Source organism: Ostrinia nubilalis, chromosome Z (genome assembly GCF_963855985.1).
Source record: "Ostrinia nubilalis chromosome Z, ilOstNubi1.1, whole genome shotgun sequence".
Lineage (NCBI taxonomy): Eukaryota > Metazoa > Arthropoda > Insecta > Lepidoptera > Crambidae > Ostrinia > Ostrinia nubilalis.
In genome coordinates this window covers 12109550-12135226 of record NC_087119.1, presented here as the reverse complement: position 1 = coordinate 12135226, position 25677 = coordinate 12109550, and the positions used below count along the sequence as shown (strand labels likewise).

Genomic DNA, 25677 nt, shown 5'->3' with positions numbered 1-25677 from the left:
CCAAGCCTTGTAAAGGGTCGCCTTAATCAGTGTAACCCTAACAAGGCTCACGAGTTTGATTCGCTTATCCTTGTTCGTCCCAGCCGTTCCTTAACTGCGGTTGCTGCACCTCTTCCTGACACTCTCCTGAACGACTCTGTGTTACCTAATGTGGCTGCCTCTCTTCCTTGTACCCTCCTGTACGATTGCATTGCTTAGCTATATGCCTGGTCCAAGGTTCGACGCTACAAAATCAACTTTGTACTCGTGAAAATAGTTTAAATACTATTTTCCGTGCTTGCAACATTTTTCTTTACTGTTTCGCCTCTATTAGTCGTAGAGTGATTGTATATATCCTATAGCCTTCCTCAATGTATGAGCTATTCAACACAAAAATAATGATTTCAATCAAACTAGTAATTCTTAAGATTAGCGCGTTCAAACAAACAAACAAAAAACTCTTCAGCGTTTTAATATGAACTTGTTGTTGTTGATTTTTGGCGTCGAACCTTAGACCAGGCATACGGCTAGGCAACGTAGTCATGCAGGAGGATACAAGGAAGAGGGGCAGCCACAGTAGGTAACACAGAGTCGTTCAGGTGAGTGCCAGGAAGAGGTGCAGCAACCGCAGTTAAGGAACGGCTGGGACGAACAAGGATAGGCGCATCAAGCTCGTAAGCCTTGATAGGGTTACACTGGTTGAGGTGGCCCTTTTCAAGACTTGGAAGCCTGTGGGTAACAAACCATTGGACGTGGAGAGGGTCATTAATTATACGTATATTTTCTACTTTGCCGAACATTAGCGCGAGAACGGTTTGTCCAAAACATATGAATTTGGTCTTATTCAATGCAGGATTAAGTGCCCTTCAACCGTCATGAAGACCACTTTTTGATAGGGTAAGTCCTTTACGCGGTATAACCGGAAAACCGAAAAAATGCCTCTTTCGGGGGCCCCCACCACTTAAGCACAACTCCGTCGAAGTCGAAAACTTAGGAGAGTCTTAATGGGCAACCAATGAAGCCATTAAAACAATAAAATCTTTTGTAGGAATTATTTCCGATTTAAAAGCTAATTCTACTGGACTAAAAGAGGTAATCAAAATATAATTAAATCTAGATTAAATTTTTGGTTGAGCCTTGTAATGAGATCGTAGAAACAGTAAAGTATCTAAACTTTTATCACTCAATCAACTAAAAAAAAAACTCGCTCGCGCGTATTTTGTGAATTAGGTTAATGGCGCGTAAATTTTTCTATTTGTATTTGTTTTTTATTTATTTTACTAAAACCGAAAATACCTAATATTCCGGTTTTTGTGAAATGAATACCGGTATTAATTAGACCTAAATTTGGCCCGGTATTCCGGTATTTTTCGGTATCCCAGTTTGCGACCCCTATTTGCTCGATTCGTGAATCGATCGCTAGAGGTCCTGCCTCTAGCGCAGCAGTTGCGCTTAGGACCGCTAGGCTAACAAGGCAGTTAACTATAAAATAACAAGCAAAAGTTAATGAAAATTACGAATAAGTTTCTTAATATTTATTTTTAATAACGGGTATAACCACACATTGTAACCTATTTCTCATGGAACCCATTAGACAAGAGCATAGATTCGTGCCTCTAGTGTCTTCTCAAATAATTCGGCAGTGGTTTTCTAAAGCCTCTTTGGTCCTTTCATTTCTATTGTCCCGTCGCTGTACCATTAAACCCCATAAGTTTGCAATCGGGTTTAAATCTGCATATCTTGCCGGCCAGGGTATCACCACTATCGCTATGCCTGTTGAACCATTCATTCACAATACGAGCAGTGTGGGTGTGAGCATTGTCCTGGACATATCTGACTGAACCTCATCAGGTGGAAACACGGTACGGACACTTGGTAGCATACTGTCTTCTAATACAGACAGATAGTGTGTTGCGTTTGCCCTTGACGGAAGAAGAACGAGCTCGCCTACTCCATCCGCAGACATGCACCCCTATATCGTCGTTCATATTGCAATTTGTTCTATGTCAAAAATGACAAGTTTACAGGAGAGTAAAAAAACAGCGTACGGGAAAAAAATCTTTTAAGACACCAAAATGTTTTTTAACTAATGTTTCCTAAGCAGTTTGTTCTTTTTAATATAAATATAAAAGTCTCCATAAATAATTTATATTTTGTTAGAAATTTGACATAGAACATTAATATTGTAACTACAATTCACGTAAAACTTGTAACATATTAACAGCTTATTTGTATGAAATAATACACGGAGATTTTTAAAAATTAGGTATAGTATTTATTCAAGTAACATAAACAAATAATTAAAGTAGGAACAATCAAAATATTATTGTTATGAAAAACAGAAATAAACAACAAAATTGTCGTAAACTTCTTGACAAACCTAAAAATTGTTAGCTTATTATTTAATATTAAAATGAACTTATTATTAAAATTCACAAATTATACCTAAATGGCAAGGTAAAATGAACAAGGCTAGTCCTATTGCATATTATTAATTGTTTCGTTTATGAGGACAGACATCAGAATCTGAACAATTATGTTCCAAGGAGTCATAAAAAGGGTGGTGATAATCTTTAGGAATCAGTGGTTTTAACTCTTGTAAATGTATAAACTTTGTAGTGTCAATAGTGAGAAATGATTGATAAAGGGCAGTATTTTCACTTCGTGTGTTTTTTTTGTTAGAGCGTCGTGGTAATTCTTTGAAGTCGTCCTTAAAGTCCAACTTATAACGTGTGATTCCATCTGGTTTATATTGAAGCCTTACAATATCGACTACAAGTGGATCGCCCTTTTTGTTTCCAGGTCGTATGCTGGAGTACCTCCCACCTTCACATTTGCTGAAATCGCTGTAGCTTAGAAAAACTACCTTGTATGGTTCAGGCTTGTTTCTAGCGCTCTTGATTATATTTATGTAGTCAGCGGGAATAAAAATATCCCTATGAGGTGGCAGTTTTCGTTCAATACTGCTATGTATCGAATCCACCTCCATTTGGGTGTGCCCAACTTCATGGTATTTCTGCTCAATGATTATGTTATTTTCGACTGCTAATTTAATTAGGCATGTATTTAAATGATCTTTTTAAATTAGCAAAAACGGCAAATAAAAAAATCTAAATGGTCATCTATTTTAATGATTGATCCTCTTTCTTTGAGACATAAAATAAATGAAATCGATCGATATTTTAACCTCTTTCGAACTACGCAAAAAAAATTTGAGATGTAAAAATTATATCTGACTGTTACTTGTTGGTCCTCAAAAATAAAAGAAATGAGCACCAAATATTCAATATTGTGATACTTTTTTAAATAATTCGATTTGTATAAATTATTTTTTGTCTATATCAAATAATCTTCAAAATAATTATGTTATGATACTTATTTTTATTAAGTTGTAGTCAAAGGATGGAAACTATTTAAAGGCACTTGATGTTCAAAGATTTTTTTTTATTAAAAAAGCATACTTAACACGTTCACACTGCGTTATCGGGTCGAATTGACCTTAGGTGCTGGATGCGTTGGTGTGGGATGGATATTCGGTCTTTTCAGTAGAACGAAAGATAAATATTGTTTTGCAATTGTTTCGTCAAACACAGTAAATATTTGGAAAAAAAAAACTTATCAGGTCCTTACAACCCGAAGTCGCACTAAAAGTAAACAAATATCGATTAGTGATTTTATCGTGTCTAATCGACCCGTTGACAGATTACTTTATGGTCACTGATCACGGCCGAGATCGGTATACTAAGAGAAAATCAACCTTACGATTTGAAAAAAATAAAGAGGTAAAAATTATGATGTCGGGTTCAGGGATGTCAGAAGTAAGAAATTATTTTACATAGCGCCTCTAGTCCCAAACTAAGCAAAGCTTGTAATTTAAACAAACATGGCAATGTACCATTCTGCTTGCTTATTGGCCGCTAAGTCAACTCAGTAACCAATGATGGACGATTGTCACTCAACCACAAAGTACCGCGTAAATTAAAAGATGTTTTTTAATTAAAAATATTAACCAATAATATTTTTCAACCGACTTCAAAAAAGGAGGAGGTTCTCAATTCGACCCGTATGTTTTTTTTTTTTCTATGTTTGTTACGCGATAACTCCGCCAATTATGAACCGATTTGAACAAATCTTTTTTCGGCGTATAGGTAATACCTCAAGGGTGGTCCCATTTAAATTTAATAATAAAAAAAACAACCCCCAAGGGTGGAAAATTGGGGATGAACTTTTTTATACGCAATATCTCCGCCGATTATAAACCAATTTGAACGATTATTTTTTTGTTAATAGGTATTATCAAAAGGCTGGTTTCATGCGAATTTGAAGAAAATATTTCACCCCCAAGGGTGGAAAATTGGGGATGAACTTTTTTATACGCAATATCTCCGCCGATTATGAACCAATTTTTTTTGGTCTCAGTGTACTGCCTACCTTCAGTGGTAACATCAAGGTAATAATTAGTTAACTAAAAAGCAAGAAATAAGTAAAATTTTATAAAAAAAAAACCGACTCCAAAAAACCTACACTAAAACGTAGGTTTTTTGGAGTCGGTTTTTTTTTTATAAAATTTTATCTTTGAACGCCTTTAGCGAGGCATAGATCTGAGGTAATAGGGCAATGTGACACCTGAAATAGTTATCTGCTCTGCGACTTGCTTTTGTTTGCATACAGATCTGTGACGCTACTGAGATTTCACACGGAGTGACGTTTATAAAAAAAGGCATTTCAGACTTTGAACACCTTGTATTTGTTATCATACCTTTTTGTTAGATCAAATATATTTTAAAGTTAAGTTATACATAGATCGAAATGTATTTATTAGGTGATCGATATTAAAAGGCAAACTTGATATAAAAATCATCAAATTAACAAAATTAAAGATCAATAACTAAAAAAGAGGATCAAATATTATTTTTGTTTACCAAATATTAAAAGAGTATGTTAAACATAAATATTATGTTACCTTTAATGAAGATCATTCATAATTTATCCGTAGATCAACTAATATAGACCCAATAATTAATATAAAGATAAAATATAATAAAACACATCATTTATTTTTAAAAGTGCACATACAAAAAAGATCAATTAGTTTTTAGAGGATCAAATAATATTGTCCCATTTAATTAGAGCATTAGACATATTCAAGGATCGGTTTTGATAACCACACCCGTCACCCCACAGAATATTTTTTTTGGTATTTGGTGCCTTTTCTAGTTCTGCTTTTAGGTGTTTCATCACAATAGACGTAAATACGTCACTGTCTAACCCACCATTTCCTTCGTGCCAAAGATAGCAAATCACTTCTTTTGTTTTTAAATTATAATGTATGTAATTATGAACTTTAAGTTTTGTTTTATAGTAAACAGCTGATGGCGATTAATAGAAATAATAATGGCAGGTTGAACCAACAAGAAGGTTTTAGTTTATCAATCATAATAATCTTCTTGACAAGATAAATCGTCAAACAACTTTGATCTGAATAATTTTGAACTTTACTGATGAACAGTTAAACATTATTTCTAAGCCGAGATTATTCTGTAACATAAGGTAATACACTCGACAGCAAATAAATCGCACCACCCGCGACGCGAACTTTAAAGATTTTCTTTTGACACAATAATGGTGCCCCAACAATATTGGTGTTATTTGAAAGCCCAATAAATATCCTTAAAGAAAAACACATTTAATTTCTTAATAAATGATTAACATATACCATAAATGTGACTTGAAAAAAGACCTCACTTTGGGCTCACCTCTGGGATCAATTAGACCAAATTTTATGGTTATAAAACCAAATAATGATCACACGTGTCCTCTTTAACAGATGGATAGCGATTAATCCCAACTTAACAGTTTTATAGCCATAAAAGTTGGCTCAAGCGTAACTATCTATTTTTTGAAGAAGTGACTCTGCTGGATCCTTCTAAAGAAACATTTTTGGGGTAAAAACCTTTCCTATAATGGAATGAAGTTTAGAACTAGGCTTTTGAATGGTACCAATATTGGTGTGAAGTGGGGATGCATACGTTTGAAAGTGCTTGTCGCGGGTGGTGCGATTTATTTGCTGTCGAGTGTATGTGCTCGCGATTCGTTGAAGGAATCAATTTGAAAACTGACGAACCTTTTCATTCCGTGACTGTACATATCATCGCTATTATTGATATTTACATTGAGCTGAAATCCATCTACACTCGACATCAAATAAATCGCACCACCCGCCGTAAATTGTGCCGTAAAGCACTTTCAAACGTATGCATCCCCACTTCTCACCAATATTGGCACCATTTAAAAGCCTAGTTCTAAACTTAATTTCATTAAAGGAAAGGTTTTTACCCTAAAAATGTGTCTTTAGAAGGATTCAGAGTCACTTCTTCAAAAAATAGGTAGTTACGCTTGAACCAACTTTTATGGCTATAAAACTGTTAAATTTGAATTAATCGCTATCCATCTGTTAAAGAGGACACGTGAGATCATTATTTGGTTTTATAACTTTAAAAATTGGTCTAATTGATCCCAGAGGTGAGCCCAAAGTGAGGTCATTTTTCAAGTCACATTTATGGTATATGTTTATGATTTATTAAGAAATTAAATGTGTTTTTCTTTAAGGATATTTATTGGGCTTTCAAATAACAATAATATTGTTGGGGCACCATGATTGTGTCAGAAGAAAATCTTTAAAGTTCGCGTCGCGGAAGGTGCGATTTATTTGATGTTGAGTCAGGCCTGTTCATCTCCGCGAGTTCACATCGAAAACAAAACACGCACGATAGCCCACCTACAGGAGGCGATTCGACAAGGCGTCACATACGAGATACGAGCGAGCATTGACACACGCACGCGTACTCTTGTAGGTATTATGGAAAAAAATAAAAAAATACTGTGTAAAAAATACTGTGCAGTATTTAACTGCCTAAATAATAATAAAAACACACAATGTACTTTTTTTAAGTTGCCTGAAGACACTGAGAGGTAAATAAGTGGTTATTATTATTCATGATAATTCATGCAAATTCATGTATTTCTTCCGACATTTTCCGTGATTTGGCACTTCACGTCACACATTAGTTTGCCGAAGTTCGCCGAGCCAGCTATTGTCAATTATTATAGGTGTCAAACAGGATAGGGTCTTTGGGCTGGTTTTCGTCCAACTATCGGAGTTGCCAACTTTGTGATCTTAAAATACCCTTACATAAATGTATCATATTATTTTATGTCGTTCGAGTGCTCATAAAGGCAGTCAACTAAAGTCCATACTGCAACGCACACACAATCCACACCGTAACGTAAACGCCTTGCCTCGCCGATGACAGCGCGCGAAGGGCAATGACAGCTCGCAAAACACTGACGTATATCAATGTCTCATGGACTTGGCGTAACTTTAAAATAAACGTACTCGGTACATTACGCACACACTTACACGCATTATAAATACATACACGATTTAAGAAAACAACATGGCCGCAATATAGGCAATCAGCTGACAGGTATTTGTGTGTGTGTGTGTGCGTGTAGTTGTCAGCTGATTGCCTATAAATATGTTGTTTTCTTAAATCTTGTATGTAGGTACCTACTCGGCACAAGTCAGGTAGTTAGTGACGTCACATGAAAATGTTGCCAGAATGAGTACTGACCAAACATTATCTATTTCTTTTTTTTATACATCACCAGGGGTAAGTTAGAAAGAGATAAACAGCTGTTTGTCATTAATTTGTCGAATTTTTGTATAGATCTATATTTCCTCTCCACTATTACCTCCATGTCACAAAAGGCGATACGTTGTTGATCCCTTTCCGAGTTGATTTGCCTGCTATATGACCTGAGCTATGCTTTAAAAAAATGACCCTTAGTCATCTAAGATTTAATTTTGTATGTAGAAGGTTAATAAACACTTAAAATTGTGTTTATAATGCTATCAATTAGACATACGTGCCAAAAACTTTTCCTGTCAGCACGTTTTTTTTCTAGCGCGATGATTTCTGCAATGTACCGGTGACCGGTGTATGGCCGCGCATTTACGTAATTTTTTGGAACTCACTACTTTTTAAATTACATTTTCATTTAGGTAGAACTGTTGCTTAGGCATTATAGATTGCAACAAAACTAGCGCGGGATGGCTACTGCCTTCTGTGAATACAATACTTTGTATTCAAATTTTACGCATGTGTTTATGGCAGCTCAGTGAAATGGACGAAAACCGAAGTTAGATAGAAAACCAGCACAATGACCCTACTTTCAAAAATTAATATTGCGATTTTATAAATCACTTAAACAACTTTATATTAATTTGCGGTACGAAGTACGCCGGGACAGCTCGTAAAACAAATTCATTATTTACATATTACTAATTTATCAACTTTGTTCATTGTTAGTTCATTAGTTGTTCGTGTTTCGTTTGGGTTAGACCAAGAGCCGAATGCAAAAAATGAATGTTACTTAATTATATTAATCCTACAAAAAACGGACGGACGTGTGCAAGTCTAATAGCCATATACTTGGTTAACTCATTTTAAAAAGTGCACATATAAAATGATGTTAGAAACCTTAATATCATTTTAAAGACCTATCCATAGATACCCCACACGTATGGGTTTATTGAAAACCAAAATGTATTGCTTTTTTCTATATTAATTTGTGTGAAAATCTTAATGCTGTTCACAGAATATGTATTCTGTGAACAGCATTAAGATTTTCACACAGATAAATACTGATGAAACTTGGTATGTAGATGTCTACATACCAAGATTCATCAGTATTTTTCTTATAGTTTCGGAAAAAAATGGCTGTTTCATACGGACGGACAGACAGACTATTATGACGAATCTATAAGGGTTCCGTTTTTGCCATTTGGCTACGGAACCCTAAATACCGTATCAAAATCTGTTGCATAGTTTTAAAGATCTAAGCATACATAGGGACAGACAGACAGGAAAGCGACTTTTTTTATAATTATTACGTAGTGATGATGGGCATATAGACCAAATAAAGACATTTTGATTTAAGGGGGGGACATCGTAAGAGCCATTCACATTTTTATCAGAAACTTAATAAATTAATATATTTAGGTTTTTGAAATCTAAAACAGCCAGGAAATCAAAGAGGCAAACATGATACCTTTGTGATTTTATAGGAATTTTATTGTAAAACACGGTCATATTAAACTTTTATAAAAAAATCCAGAGGTAAATGGTTCTTTTCGAGAAAAATTTTTTCTAATCGTGTTTTCGAAAATATCATCCCATCACACATACGTTCTGTAATACATAATATTGAAAACAGTGCGAAATATCGTCAATTGCAGTTTTCACATACTAAGGGCCCATAATGAAATTAGTATAATGTTTGTTTATGTAATAAAATTTGGTTTGAAATACCTACAGAATTGAATTTTTATTTCTTACTAGCTTTTTGGCTTCGCCCACGTGAAATAAATTGTCACAGTTTTGTGTGTTATAAAATATTTAGGTGCTAGCTCTTACACTATATAACTGGCGGCCGCATGTAGCTGCGCGTTGCCGCGAAGAGCAGTGAATGCAAGTGTGGTGCGCTAGATGGCGACACAGTAGCTTCTTGTAGCAGTCAGCCCTATGGCATCAAGACAGTACCGATCACTGACGTATGTCAACAAAACGGTGCTCGACTCTTAAGACAAGCTAAATTACACCATATTGTTGATGACATTGAGCATTCATTTTTTTGAATACCTTCGCGAAGAAAAACTTCTGTACGTAGTACTTATTATTATTCTGTGGTTGAGTGTATGTACGTACCCATTAGCTATCGATTGTGAAAAAGCATCAAAGGCACATGTATTGAGAGATGAAATTTTAATGCCATCTATTGCTTTTACTAAAGCACCATTCATTAATATGGGTATTTTTTTGTTAGCGTGCTTCATTGTAGGTTTTCTGGTATTTCCTTTACCGCGCCAATTTTCAACAAATGATGGGGATTTAGCAAAAACTGAATCAATTTCCGAGTCCTTTTGTTTTTTTACTATTTTCTGTGATTTGGGTTTATTTGTTTTCTTTAGTTTAATAGTATTATTTGAATGTAGGTTACTATAAGCCAACTTAGTTTCACCCGAGAGGTACTGATTGTGTTGTATGATGAAATCATCGACTCTCAATCTATGAGATTTCGTTTTTAAGTTACATATAAGTGTTTTTATGTTCTTAAAGTAACTTTCGACATTTGAAGATGTTGGGGTTGCTATATCACTGTCATAAATATTTTACATAACATTAGACCAAAGAGGCAGTTGATTAAGGACTCTCAATAAGCCTCTCCTTAGCAATGTGATCTGTAAGCCATTTAATTCCTTTTTCGTCAGATTTTGTACTATATTCCTCATCTTCATTCATTTTTTCATCTTCCTGATCATTTGATAAAACAGAAAAATCAATTGACGTTTTACAATAACTATTTACATACCTATTCATTATTATCTGTAAAGTCTTTTTGATTTGTTAGAATCTTTTTCAATCTTAGCTTTGCTTCTTCGCTGCTTGTCAATGTTCCTACTTCACCACGACCAGAAAATTTTGCTAAGCACAAAGTAGCCATATCTTTCACTTTGTTAATTTCTTGGAATTATTTAACATTAACACAAAAATAATTTCACTCTTTGATCGACGTTTTTAAAACATGATAAATCATGCAATATTTTGACGGAATAACTCGTATCAATTCTTATGTAGGTTCTAAGATTAGTATCACGTTTCTTACCATTCAAAATTTCAAAGGATTTGTCAAGGTATTCCCTGGTTGATTTACAATCAGTAAAAGCTTTAACTGACGCTCCTATAAGTGCCGAAGAATCGTCTCAGATTACTTCGTTTGGAGGTGGATTTTTTAAGACCAGGTTTCAAGCCATTTGACAATGGTGTCCATGGTCTGTCTTTCTGATATCATGTGGAACAGAGGTACGCTGCTTTCACCGGGTAATGTCTGCATAATACAAACTTAGGAATAGATGTTTGTTTAGAACAATATCTGGAGTGGGCCCAAGATCTCTAAAAATACTTCCAGTTGCATCCAGGCTCACTATAGTTCTATGATTATTTTTATATTCATTGTAGTATTTTTCTTGATTAGACGACCAATAGTAGACGATAAAATAGGGATGCAAACAAATAAACCGTAGCAAATCATTGTACGGTGCACTTTGCGCCATTAACCACAGAGCTGTAACAGGGTTTTTGTCAAAGACTTGCGATGCCTTCTCTTCATATTTAATCTGGCGAAGGGTACCTAATTTAGGTTCGTGTGTTGGTTCAATATCATTAGTGTCCATTGTAGAATCCACCAAAGAGTTCCTTACAGATATGGCAGAAGAATTCTGCAACTCGATACTAAGTTCTTTGCGTTTCAATGGTGATAACTTTAGTTTTCTTGAATTTGTATGTATGAAGTCAGTCTTGATTTTTAATTGTACACGTACAATCTACTACTTTATCTGTTGGCCAATTTATCAAAACTTCTATAGTAGCACTACATTCCTTACAAGAACCATGGCATCGCACAGATTCATCCAGTTTTACATGCGTCGAATTGAAAGTTGTTTTTCATAATTCTGTCCTCAACAATTCAACCCACTGGTGACTAGGTAATGTCCATTTTTTACGGTATTTTGAAAATATGTCTTTACATATTTTTGAATAGGTGTATTTTTTTCCAAGAGTGTAATCTATGTAAAAATGTAATATTTCTCAACAATGCAGCCCACTGGTGACTAAGTAATGTCCACTTTTTACGGTATTTTGATCTTGTGTTTGGGTCATTCCTTTTTCCTTACATATTTTTGAATAGGTTGTATTTTTTTCCAAGAGTGTATATCTATGTAAAAAGGAAATTTTGCATTAATATTATTAAAATGTCGGCATCTGATCCATATCAAAGGAGTGCAATTTCTGTTGCTACTATTTTATATTCTGTGATAATGCGGTGTGTTGTCACTCTTTGTGATTAAAACAAATGTTATTTTGACACCGACTTTAATATATTTTTTCATAATAATGAATTGACATATACATAGTATAAGGCTTTAAAACAGGTTTCTATGTAGGACTGGCTAAGTTGGTCGTAAGTTAACAGAATGGATGAAAGTTTTTATTGCTATTTTTAAAGATAACATTTGTAAAGTTCGTTCGTTCGTATCAGTCAAATGTCCACTGCTGGACAAAGGTCTCCTCCAAGGTTTTCCACAATGAACGGTCCTGCGCTGCCCGCATTCAGGCACTTCCCGCGACCTTTTACCTGATCGTCGGTCCACCTCTAGTAGGTAGGAGGCTTGCCCCGCTACGTCTTCCAGCCCGTGGTCGCCACTCGAGAACTAAAAGTCTGCATGCTACTTTAAATGTGCCATCGCCGTAGTAACACGAGTAACACTTCGATTTTTTTTAGATATTCCTTCCAAAGGCGTACCAAATATTAATATTTTGTCATCCAATTTTTCATCAAATAAAAAAACGTCCTCGACTAGGCTGCGAGGTAGTTTTATTTTTTTTAGATTTTTATTGTCGTTTTGTCTAAAAGGTAATCTTTCGGGCTTTGTATAATAAATATTTTTTTTCTTCAAAGTTTTCCATAATTTTATATTATTAGGGGGAATTGGTTAACTCTATTCAAAAACGGATTTTCATGAGACGTTGCGTTGGTTAAAAACATTTTTTTCTTGACTGTACAAAATCCGTCTTAAAGAGAATCTGTTGAAAACCTAATCTGTCCTAAACAGAATCTATCGTTAACCGAATAAAGGGTATTTTCCTTTTTCTATAGTTTAATCTTCTATGGTAGAAAAGTCTTCCTTCGCTTTTGATAGACAAACTTCGTTTGAAACTTTATTGCTTCAACTAGGTTTGTCGAGTATACATACATATCGCCTCTAGATTCCACAAATCGTTAATCAATCGTTAATCGTCAAGTTCAGATTTTGAGAACAGCGTACATTACACGTGGGTCCTTCAGAAGGACTCCTTCTGGCTATCGACTTTCCCTCGTGGTCATACTGGTATAAACATGTAAGGATAAACATGTTCTTGTGGTCATATTATCATTTTTGCACATCCTGTTAGGAAATTAATGTCAGACTAAAAAAAATAATAAGACAGACCTGTGATATTAAATTTTTACTTCGTTATGAAATTGTTTTGTGTGCCAAAAGCCGTTCATCCACTTTGGTAACCAACTGATAACAAATTATTAGTGTCCGACCGAATCTGGCGAATTACGAATACCTACTGAGAATACATATTTCTGGCGTCTTTAATCGATCCTCATTCTGCGTTATTTTAAAACACAAACAGGATTCAGAATTACAGATACATAAAATGATACTTAGGTATAAGCATCATAATAGGGATGTTTCCTGGGTCAAAAAGCAAGAGTTTTAATTAGTCCGTCAGTTAACTTATCAAAAAATACTCTACACGTATTTTTCACTTTTTCAAACTAATGAAAATTTAAAGAGATAAAGCGCGCCAAAGTTCATAAGAAGAGGCCCGTGACGTCAATGCGTGCATAAAAGTGCCGCACGTTGTGACGTCGTGCGGAACTTCAACGCACCATAACTATGTAATTATTTGTTAGATTGACAAATAAAAATATATGTGTCCAATATTTTTTGATATTAAACATTACGGACTAAAAAAATTTTTTTAGGAAACTAGCCTATTAAGTTATGGAAAATAAATTTGACAATAATAATTTTCACATATTTTATGAATATCTATTATATTATCTATAATCAAATTTGGCAGTTTTACATTCGTATAGTTAAAATTAGTTATGAGGAAAATCGATTCCGTGGAGGGTAGTTGAACGGGAAGCATGGTCGATCTGTTTTAATGGTTTCAATTTATTATTTAATGGACTTTAGTGTACAAATTTGGTGTTATTTTGTGTTCTAAAGTGCAGTGAAGTGATAAATTATAAAAAACATTGAAATACTTCGAAGTTGAGCGCGCATCGAGTGTCGAGTGGGTTGTCGTATGAACAACCCGCTTTGGACCCGGTGGCGTCTCGAAACCTGCTTACGGGCATACTTAACTCCACGGAATCCATGAAAAATCAATAGAACTGAAACACCCACGTTCTATTGATAACTATGTCAATATTTTTGACTCGACATTGGCAGAAATAAACCTCCCAGAGAGGTTTGGTTGCCACAAATAAAAAAAAAAAAAAAAAAATTAGGAAAATCAAAACAACGTTTTAGACCTAATTTAATACCTCGTAATCAACCAAATCGTTAGGAAATGCAAAATTAGTTGAAAAGGTTTAGCACAACTGTATTACAAAAGTCACTTATGCCCGTTTTCACCATCAAACCCTAATTTTTAAGTGACCCCTATGGTAACACATAATATGAATTTTGTTTTCTTAAGGGTCACTTAAAAATTAGGGATTGATGGTGAAAACGGACATTAGCCTCTTTTTCCAGAAAATACACTTATTTTGCCACTTCTAATCTTATAAAACAATATGCCTGGCCGTTCACGTTAGATATCGAATGCAAACTAAAAGTATTCAAGCTTTAAATGTGTAAAAAATGGTCAATGTACTGTTTTCTTTTCCACATGGCTGAAGACACAGATGCGTGTCATCTAATCGTATGGCGTTGGGCACTGAACAGTGTCACGTCATTTTTGCTTGACGACACAGTTGGAAGTAAGCGAAATTGGCCACCGCAACGAATCGGTATGGCTTTCCAGTAATGAAAATAACAGCCGGTTACCTTTACAGTTACACCAAGATAAACCAATTTCACTGCTTGAATGGTTGCTATACTTGCTATTTCGGAGTTGCACTTACAATTTTTAATTATTACGGAATATTGGTCTCTTAAAATAGTGAACAATCGTTCATAAGTTTCCTGCGTTTTATTAGGCAGAAGTATGAAAAGTACAGGAACAAAATTTTCAGTATTGTCATCGTGAGAAATATTTATATGAATACTGCAGAATTGATAAAAAGGAGTGGGACATAATTTTTTTTTTTTTTTTTTGGACTATCCCGCATAATTATTTTAAACGTGCCATCGCCGTAGAAAGACTTATTTTTTTTTAAATACCTACTCTTGCGCCAATCTCGACTCAAAAAACTTTTTTTTTTTAAACAGAAACAAAATCTGTTAATTTCAATTCTTTTGTGCTCTCATAATTTAATAGATCGGTTTTTAAATATTTCTTTCGACTTCTGTATAGTGTATCTTTTACCGACTTAAAGGGGACATCTTTAGGATTTAGATGCTGAGTTTTCTCTTCGGAAATATTTTGCACCGGACCTAAATCATTGCATACAGCTTGTTTTAATGATGTCAATAATTTCACTTCTTATTTGAAGTACGATCCGATGATTCACATCATTCACATGAGTATCTTGCTTTAGATTTCCTTAAAATAGTTTTTCTTGTCACATCAATTGTAACAGAAGCACTACTTACATAATGTTTTTTTATAACATCTGCACAGCGAACTTCCATTTTTAGGGTTCCGTAGTCCTGACAAGGAACCCTTATAGTTTCGATATGTCTGTCTGTCTGTCTGTCCGAGGTTTTGCTTGGAAACTATTGGCACTAGGAAAACATTTTTTAGGGTAGCTCCCCTACATGTAAAGTGGGAATTTTTTTTTTCATCTTCTACCCCATCGTGTGGGGTATCGTTTGATAGGGTTTTTTAAAATGGCTTTTGCGTTTGCGCACTGTCTTTTAAAAGGATTTCTAAGACTATTTTTCCATTTAGGCATCTGTTTGCAAATTATTAAAGTTTAAAGTGCCAATTAATTTTTGTTCGAGTAGTGCGTCCCCCCTAAAAACTAAATAAACTATTGGCTTGAAAAATCTGGAAAAATTCGTAATGATACTGCTTTTCACGAACTTTAAAGGAAAACTATAGGGTGTTTTTTTAGAGGTATACAACTTTAAAATGAAATAAAATATGTAAAAAATGTTTGATTTACATGGTATTGGTTTTGTTTAAAAGATGTTCTTATGCCATTTATGTTTCAAAATGATTTCGGGCCAAGGGCGCCACGGTTGGCTCAAAATGTCCAATTTTGAATTTCTTTTTCGAGCAACTGGGGCCATACATCAGGCAATACATCGGAAATTCCCCCGCGGACACCGTACGAGATGGACGTGTGTTAGTGACTGAGATACTTAAATAATAATTAAAATTAAAAGTGAAAAATTTTGAGTGCGAGTGGATTTGAACCCGCGACATCGGTGTTCGGTCCGCGCGTGGTATAGTTCGGCTACCGAGACAGCAACTCACGGCGGCGAAATTAACATTGGTCACTGCCTCTGTGAGCCGGTTCTACGCTACGTGAGTGCTACGACGAGAGTAGTGTGCGAGCTACGAAATTGCTACGGACTGATCAATCGCATTGCTACGAACCCTACCAGTGTGAGTCGTTTGGAGAATTTACATACTGTCCTGTTTTGACACTACATAATGCCTAAACTATCGACCACAACACAAGGTAAATCATCGTCGAAACAGAAACCAACGATGCCAGACCCGGATATTTCTTCGGCGAAGAATAAGGATGCTACGACAAAAGAAATGCACGCCTCTAAGCGGCTCCGTATGGATGGATCACCTCAGTACGAAACTGAAGTCGATACCACACTAACTACAGACACCTTTTTCGCGTCTCAACAGGAACTCACGCAAATGCTTAGCTCCTGGAAGACGGAACAAGATAAAATTTTATCAAAAATAATGGCGGATATGAGAGATTTAAAAGAAAAATGCAATGAAATAAAACAGTCGAATATTGAAATAGAAAAATCTATGGACTTTATCCACAAGGAAAATGAAATTTTGAAAAATAAAATTGAGAATCTGGAGACGGAAAAAAAAGAAGATCGTGAACGAATTCAAACACTGGAAAAACAACTTGAAGAGACGCAGTTAGGCAGAAGATCATCATCAATAGAAATAAAAAACGTTCCAATGAAGCAGCAGGAAACTACCGAAGACCTGTTTTCGACTGTGAATAAAATCGCAAACACTATAGGAATGAAAATTATGCCTGCCGACGTGCGAGATATGTACAGATTACCGGCTAAACCTGGAAATATAAGATCGATTGTCACTGAATTTAATGCCGTCGGCATGAAGCACGAGTTTTTATCGTTGACACGCAGCTTTAACAAGAAACGAAATGTGGCGGATAAACTGAATACATTGAATACAGGGTTGACAAATGAGAATAAACCAATTTATGTAGATGAACACATTCCCCTCTCCATGAAGAAGCTTATGTATGAAGTTAGACAGTATGCTAAAACAAATAATTTTGAATTTTGTTGGTATTCAAATGGCAAAATTTTACTTCGTAAAACTAAGGATAGTGCTAAAATTATTACAATTAAATCCGAAAAATGCTTTAAAACATTTGAATCACAACAATGACTGTCAATGCTCTATTTGTCTATGGTTTATGGTCGTAAAGAACAATGGTGGTGTATTATTACATTACAAAAATCATCTAATCGGTGTATTTGCTGTGGTTTCGTCTTTATTCATAATGTAAAAAAGGTGACATGTAATGGAAAGCCACTAAGCCTAAAATATTTTTATCTTCTGAACTGTTTGATATATTTTGCATGTATCTTAACAAATTGCTATGTTTTAATTATGTATTGTTTATTGCATCAAAAAACAGAGTTAATTGTGGTACAAAACAACAACTATATTTTGTTCCATCAAAATTGTGTAAGGAATCCTTCTTGGAAATTTCCAATATCTAAAAGAATGTTATTCTGCCCCTCTACAAACACACTGTACATTTATTATTTCATAATGTATAATGAACTTAGAACTATTTATGCACCGGTACCTTGCAATATCTCTGGGGAAACATTAACATACAAAATTCGCGGACACTAACCATTTATTAAATAATATAGACACATTCTGCGTATCTGAGACTGTGAAATGCCAACCTGAGAACTGCTCGGACATTTTAAAAGAGCCTGCTTCCTATCTAAAGATTGTGCAACAAAACATACGTAGTATAAACAAAAATTTCAATGAAATTAGTATTCTACTAAAACGTTTGAACTTTGAATGCGATGTTGTAGTTCTCTCAGAGTGCTGGCTCTCTTGTGTGGGATCTTTACCTACACTTGGCGGTTATGAAGGTTTTAGCACTACAAATAACTACAACCAAAATGATGGAGTAGTAGTATTTATAAAGAAAGACATGACTTATGTTATTGAAGAACCGAATCTAAATGAATGTAATTGTTTACTTGTAAAATTGGACCATAAAACAGTAATAATAGCTATTTACCGGCCCTGTGAGTTTAAAAACTTAGGGCCATTTCTGAAATCCTTAAGGAATTTATTCGAAAAATTGAGATCGTATGAAAACATTATTATGGTAGGAGACATAAATATAAATATAATTAACTATGATGAAAATACCTTGGAATATCTTGATATAATTGCTTTTTATGGACTTGCTATGGCGCACAGTCTTCCAACTCGGAAGGATAGCTGTCTTGATCATGTTGCAATACAGACAAGATTCACTACTTATACACTCGTTTTGGAAACATCAGTAACAGATCATGAAGCAGTCTTGTTTTGCTTAAAAACTAAAGTCGCTAATATTATAAATAAAAAACCAGTCCGGAGGATAAATTTAGAAGGAATATTAACAGACTGTAAAAATGAAAACTTACAATATATATACGAAAATAATGACATAAACTATAAAGTCACTTTATTTATTGAAAACCTATCAAACGTAATTTCAAGAAATACTTCAACATATTGTCCTCCCTGCAGAAAAACTACTCTTAAGCCATGGATGACTACTGGCCTTTTAAGGTGCCTACGAAACAGAGATCAAATATACAAGAAGTTAAAACAGCATAAAAATAATGAAACTTTAAGGATCACTTATAAACGTTATAGAAATTACTGTTGTAATCTCATAAGAAAATTAAAAAGACAACACGAAACTCAACTTTTAAACTCTGCAGGTAAAAATAGTAAACAACTATGGAAATCGATTAATGCAATCACAAATCGTCTAAAGTGTAAAGTACCATCAGATGAACTGCTAAAGATATGTGAGGACAGATCGGACTCTATGAATGCTATTAATTTCTTCTTCGCCAATATCGGGAAAGAGCTAGCTGCCAAAATTAATATACCTACGTCGCCTTTTTTGGAAAATAGCGATTCACCAAGTTACTCTTTTGTCCTTAATCCCACAAATTGCGAAGAGGTAATTAGTATTATTAAAACACTAAAGGGCGGGTGTTCGGCAGGCTATGATGGCATTACAACAGAAATACTGAAGAGCATTCAGAATGTGATAGCAGCTCACTTTACACATATTGTTAATGTCTGCATTGAGGGGGGAGTTTTTCCGGATGCTTTTAAGAAGGCAATTATTGTTCCTATTTATAAAACGGGAAACAGAGATAGCGTAGATAATTATCGTCCAATAGCAATATTAACAACGTTTTCTAAGATCTTTGAAAGGATTGTTAATTCTAGACTATGTTCTTATTTAGAAACTAATAATTTACTAGCAAATTCTCAATACGGTTTTAGAAGAGGCAAATCAACTAGCGATGCAGTACATGAGATAACAGATTTTGTTGTCCGTAAACTGGACGAGGGGAAGCGTTGTCTATCTATATTTTTGGACCTGAGAAAGGCGTTTGATACGGTTTCTATACCAATCCTTGTAAAGAAGCTTGAATCATTAGGAATCCGTGGTCTGCCACTTCTATTACTAAGTGATTACCTAAAAAATAGGACGCAAAGAGTAAAGGTCGGTACTTTATTGAGTGAGGAAATTCCCATAGCATTTGGTGTGCCGCAGGGAAGTGTGTTGGGGCCTACGTTGTTTCTCTGCTATATAAATGAATTATGCAATTTAAAACTTGATAACTGTGAGATTATAGCGTATGCTGATGACACATCTCTCACTTTCTATGGCGATACTTGGGAAGATGTTTACCACAAGGCTCAGGAAGGGTTTAATAGGGTATGTCACTGGCTAGCTTCTAACTCTCTAACACTAAATGCTAGTAAAACGAAATACATACCTTTTTCGATGCGACACTCTCAAGATATTTCTACAAACCTTAAAATAACTGCACATACCTGTATGTATCCTCTACCAGAAAACTGTTCTTGTGAAGACCTACAACGGGTTCAATCTATAACGTATCTTGGTATTGTACTGGATAAGACTCTTACTTTCCAAGAGCACATAATGGGTTTGACACAAAAAGTTAGAAAATTAATTTATATTTTTAAACAACTTAGACATGTCACTTATGGCAAAACCTTAAAGCAGGTCTATTTATCTCTATGTCAATCAATTATGTCATACTGTGTTGCAATCTGGGGGGGAGCGGCAAAAAGTCACCTTTTAAAAATTGAAAGGGCGCAGCGGTTAATTCTAAAAATATGTCTTTTTAAACCAATCCTATACCCAACTTCAACATTGTATGCCGATAGTGAAGTTCTAACTATCCGTCAATTATATATATTAAATACTATACTTATGCAACATAGAGATACTAAATATATACAGGACCAAGAAGCTGCAGCTGTCAGACGAAGATATAGAAAAGTATGCCATACAGAAACTTTTAACTCTTCTTTTGCTGATAGATTCTTTTGTACGCAAGGACCAAAACTGTACGATAAAATTAATGCTTCGTTGAACATTTACCCTAAAAACAAGCACGAATGTAAAGAAATCTTATTTAGATGGTTAAGTAAGTTATCTTACCAAGAGACAGAGGATATCTTTATAAAGAGACTGTAACATTAAAATATGTACATGATTGTCGTACTTATACCTAAGTAAGCCACGGGTATTACTATACCTTAAGACATGTCTGGGGGTGGAGACCTGGTGGTCTGTAACACAAGTATTTTTTACTTACCATAGATCACCAGTCTCCACAAACAGGTTACATATACATATTTGGTTATACCTAATCGTAAGCATGTTACATTGTATCTTGTTTGTGGTGAGAAATAAATTCCATTTTTATTTTTTTTATTTATTAATAACGCGACGAATGTTGGCATTGAATTCCGTAGTTTATCTGCGCAGTAGTGGACTTCACGTATCCCCAGAGAAAATAATCCATAGGTGTGAGATCACCCGATTGTTCGCGTGCTGGTTGGATATTAAAACCATAGCTCTTCCACGTCAATATCATTCATCTGAGGAATAAAAAGTTACGAAAATTACGTCGACCGTAATAGGGACGTTTGTATGGAAAACTGAACCATGATTTTCAAAATATATTTTTGCACAATTTGCAAGCGTTGCGTTGTTCCGAAGTAATTCTATTTAATTATGAAATGGCAAAACATACTGACCACAAATGTACCACCAACTATCCAATTAACTGTCACTAGAAAAAGTGTAAGCAATTTAAAGTTGTATACCTCTAAAAAAACACCCTTTATAACGGTTAAGATACATTAGTTAGTTTTAGAGTAATAGTCATTTGACTCATGTATAAAAATTCCTTAGAAGAAAATATGAAAAGTGACTTTAGATGAAGTAATTGCTTGCTTCTGAAATATATTGTGGTAAAGCCGGACAACTACGGAACCCTACACTGCGCGTAGCACGACACGCACTTGGCCAATTTTTTTATTCTTTATATTCAGGTTGTATCGGTGTCCATTGTAAATCAATGTGTCGTTATCTCGCTCGTTTTTTGAAAATTCGTATTGCTCACTTCATTCGTCCATTTCAAATTTTCATTTGTATATCTCAAAGATAGTAATCACATTTAAACCAACTAATGCTAATCTCACCACACACAAAACAAGACATACGAGTATACAATGTAGTCTGAGTACTTGCAGTTGTCTATTTCTAGCTTAGTACAAGCCACAGAAGCCACTTTTAATATTTTCAGGTAACTCCACATAAAGTTAATCCACACCGTCGTCCTTCAGCTGGCATATATAACATCTTCGAATTGTTTTTGTATACGGTCATAATTTTCACAATTCTCACAAATCCTTTAGCTTCAGTTGTATTATCTTTTCGCGAATTTTATATTGGGCAAGCAATCTGAGGTGTGCGGATTTTCTTTAATTAACGTTTTCAGTACTTACTGTTAGGCCTGCTATACACGGACAGCTTGAAGCAGTTAGTGTCGGCAGCTTCAAGCTGCGACTGCATAGCAAACTACGGAAACAGTTGTAACTGCTCGAGCGGTTCCATGTATGTGTGTACGTAGTGTACTGTAGTTTGCTATGCAGCCGCAGCTTGAAGCTGTCGGATACTAGCTGCTTCAAGCTGTCCGTGTATTTCGGGCTCAGCAGAAAATGGGTTAGTTGGGTTCAGTAGCTCGTTTAAGTAACTTCTCTCAGCATTGGTTCTTGCCAGATGGAGCTTCATAACAGTTTTTAAATATCTTGTATAGTTTAGAAATAATCGAGTGAGATCGCTTATGGTTTCCACCATGTATAGTCTGCGAACATTGTCAATTCCTACTCTTATCTTGCTCTCAGCCCCGTAAAGCAGCCCTCTTCGCTGTGGTGTGACCTCAGATCATAGAAAGAGAATAGATATGAAGTCGCGCGTAACTACAACGAGAACCAGTGTCCCCACATTTCCCCCACCACAGCTCCCACACACACATTCAACTGTGTAAAAACAAAGCGACTGAGAGTCTACGACAACATGTGCAACCGGCTTAAAAGTGCTGTGATTGGCCAGAAGGCGTGCCTTATGGCCAATCAATGGCCGCGTGACGTGACGCACACTTTGAAAAAAGCAATTAGAGAGAAGAAAGATAAAATGGAGTCGATAAGATATCGATACTTTAAATCCTGGGGGCAAGGCTCGAAATTGGTTTAAAAAATGCTTGTATGAAAACCTTTTTATTATTATACGTTATTATTATGTTCTTTAACGATTTTTGCATAAAGGAGTCAGTTCCATTTTGTATGGACGAAAAACTCAGAATCAATTATTGGGACTAAATGAAAACCTTATATTAATTTACCCCAACCAAAGCTCAATGTCGTTATCGATGGAGTATAGAAGTTATAGACTGACAAAGTTTGTATGAAAAGTCATGGGTTAAGTAGGTACTTGCGATTTTTACCAGTATTTACAATATTGGTAATATATTATTATTTACTTTAATAATAATAACAGGATCACTGTAATTATTATTAACTACTATCGCGCATTAACTTTTTAATTATGGCGAAATTCGTACCGCTTATGTTTATCAAAAATAATGCCAATATTAGGCTTTCAACTAGCTCTTATAGTAATTACATAGTTGACAGTTACTAATCCCTTCTACTATTGTTATTGTTTTTGTAAAAACTTAAAAATCGCAAGCAACTCATGATATTTTCATTCAAAATTAGAAAATAGAAAATAATAATTTACTTCTATTTATCGATAATAGGAAACCGTATTAGAACACGAGCCCTGCACTACGTTACGACCGGCACATGCGGCCGTACTGTGTATTTTCACGCGTCAGTGGATATCGGAAGAAATAAAATACATTGCGCAGTAGTTACGCATGACATAAAGTGGTTGCTAACTAAATCGTCAATGTACAACGTGTTTGAATTTTTATCACCACTAATTTCGATATCGCAGTAAATGTCACGGCACTGAATTCGTTCGTAAAAATGTTTAGTTTTTTTTATTTATAAGCAAAATACCAATGAATTTGCAATACTTACATGTGGTAAATGACTTCATTGTTCCTGTAGTTCTTCGTTTCACTTATGTTATTGCACGTTACGACGCATTATCCAACAATATCGGAGAACATTTCCTCAGTACGACTGAATCGCGACTAACCTGGCGTCGCGGGCGATGTTCGTTTCTGGGCATATCGCGGAGACACGCGCCACGCCCCCGTTTCACATCTATTCCCTTCTATGATCTGAGGGTGTGACAGTCATCATATGGGTTCTTGCCTTGATGCCGATAACGATAACAGCCACAATGTAGAAAAAAAATTATTCACTAGTTACATAGAAAAGAAAAAATGTATTTTTTTTTACAACTGCTTATAAAATGTACTGAAAACGGAAACTGGTTACAAAACAGTGAAAAAAAATGTTTTTACGTAGATGGTTACGAATTAGTTATAACGAAACGAATAAGCATAATCATAAGGGAGCTATTACGAATTTAATAAATAATTAAAATTAATTTGATATTTAATAAAAATGATACAAAATTACATAATGGTTATGTTGACCTGATATTTTTAATATTAATAGATTAATGAAAATCTTAATAGATTTTAATTTGTTTCTCATTTAAAATCATCATTTTCAATAGAGTACGCTCATCTCTGTAGCGGAAGTCGTTGGTGGTAGAGATGCGCAAACTTGTTCACTGAAGTGAAAAGAGTGATGAACTATGTCACTCTTTTTCAATAAAAGATCCATTCCTTTATTTTTTAGGTCGAATACTTTTAGACATATAATTTTGGGATGGGTTTATCGGATTCTTGTACTATTCAAATTTGAAATTTCCATCAACGTAATATTTTTGTGCACATCCGGGTTATAAGCATGTGGTTTTTTGGTCAAAATACGTTCATCGTAAAATTAATGAAAGATGGATCAAAATTGCCCCACGTCCTATAATAAAGTGACATATCTAAAAAAAAGATACAAATGTATAAAAAAATATGGCATACTTCCTAAGTTAATTTTTTTACACCTTCATATGAAAAAAGTGCTATGAAAATAGTTCAGGAGCTGTTATGAAAAATTCGTTCGTATGAGTATTTATGGACCGATTTTAAAAATTCTTTTTTTGTTTGAAAGGGGTACCCTTTCCATTGGGACATGTGCAGTAGTGACCATTGATACCTGTTTAGTTATTCTGATTGGGTTCATAGCTAAGGAAAATATGATAAATCTTTCTATTAATATGTCGAGACTGTAAATGAATTCTTAATAACTCATTATCTTTATAGTATTCCAGGTTGATGGACCCATCAGGATTAAGAAGTTCGGCTTAGTAGCATATTGATTGCTTCAATTGGTACGGACCACCAAAGAATATTTCTAGATCCTTATGTCAGCTCAGGAACGTCCAATAAGTCATTGCTTGATATATGAAAAATAGTTTTCTTTCTTCTTTCTTATCCATCCGTTAGCCTCCACTAATTGTGCCAAGTTATTGACTGTCATATTCGCCTTCATCTTTAAATTATTTATAATTTCGTCGGTGTTATTAACATCGCTAAGAAGTCTTTTTCCATATTTTTATTATTTAAGAAACAAGCAATCCTACATAATGTACCAATTCTAGGCAAGACTTTAGTGTCAACTTTATGGTCTAGTAAATTATATTTCTGTTTTATTTATTCCATGGATAGATTCTACTACCCATCTTACTTTAGTAACGAGCCTCGGTTTATTTGATTCTATGGTTTCAAGCTGTGCTCTATTCCCTTTTAAGGCAGGCATTAAAACTTCCAGTCCCTTATTCTCCAATTCACTAACGACTCGAAAACCACGGTCAACGACAATAATATCACCGGGTTTTAATAACTTCGGCAAACTGTATCTATTACATAATCATCCGTTGTAGATATGTCGCAGTCGGATTGTATAATCCGCCGTTTTACATTACCACTAGGCATTTTACATTACAGCTCTGTTTTGTAATAATAAGTTTATTGGA

General features: G+C 34.8%; 1 long non-coding RNA gene across 1 annotated transcript in view; it reads left to right on the top strand.

Moving 5' to 3' along the window:
• LOC135086772 (uncharacterized) overlaps window positions 1-9583 on the top strand; it is a 371747-nt gene extending 362164 nt beyond the window's left edge. The window contains exon 3 of the long non-coding RNA XR_010260596.1: window positions 9485-9583. This is a non-coding gene — a long non-coding RNA (uncharacterized LOC135086772). The remainder of the gene's footprint in view (window positions 1-9484) is intronic.
• Window positions 9584-25677: the final 16094 nt, after the last annotated feature.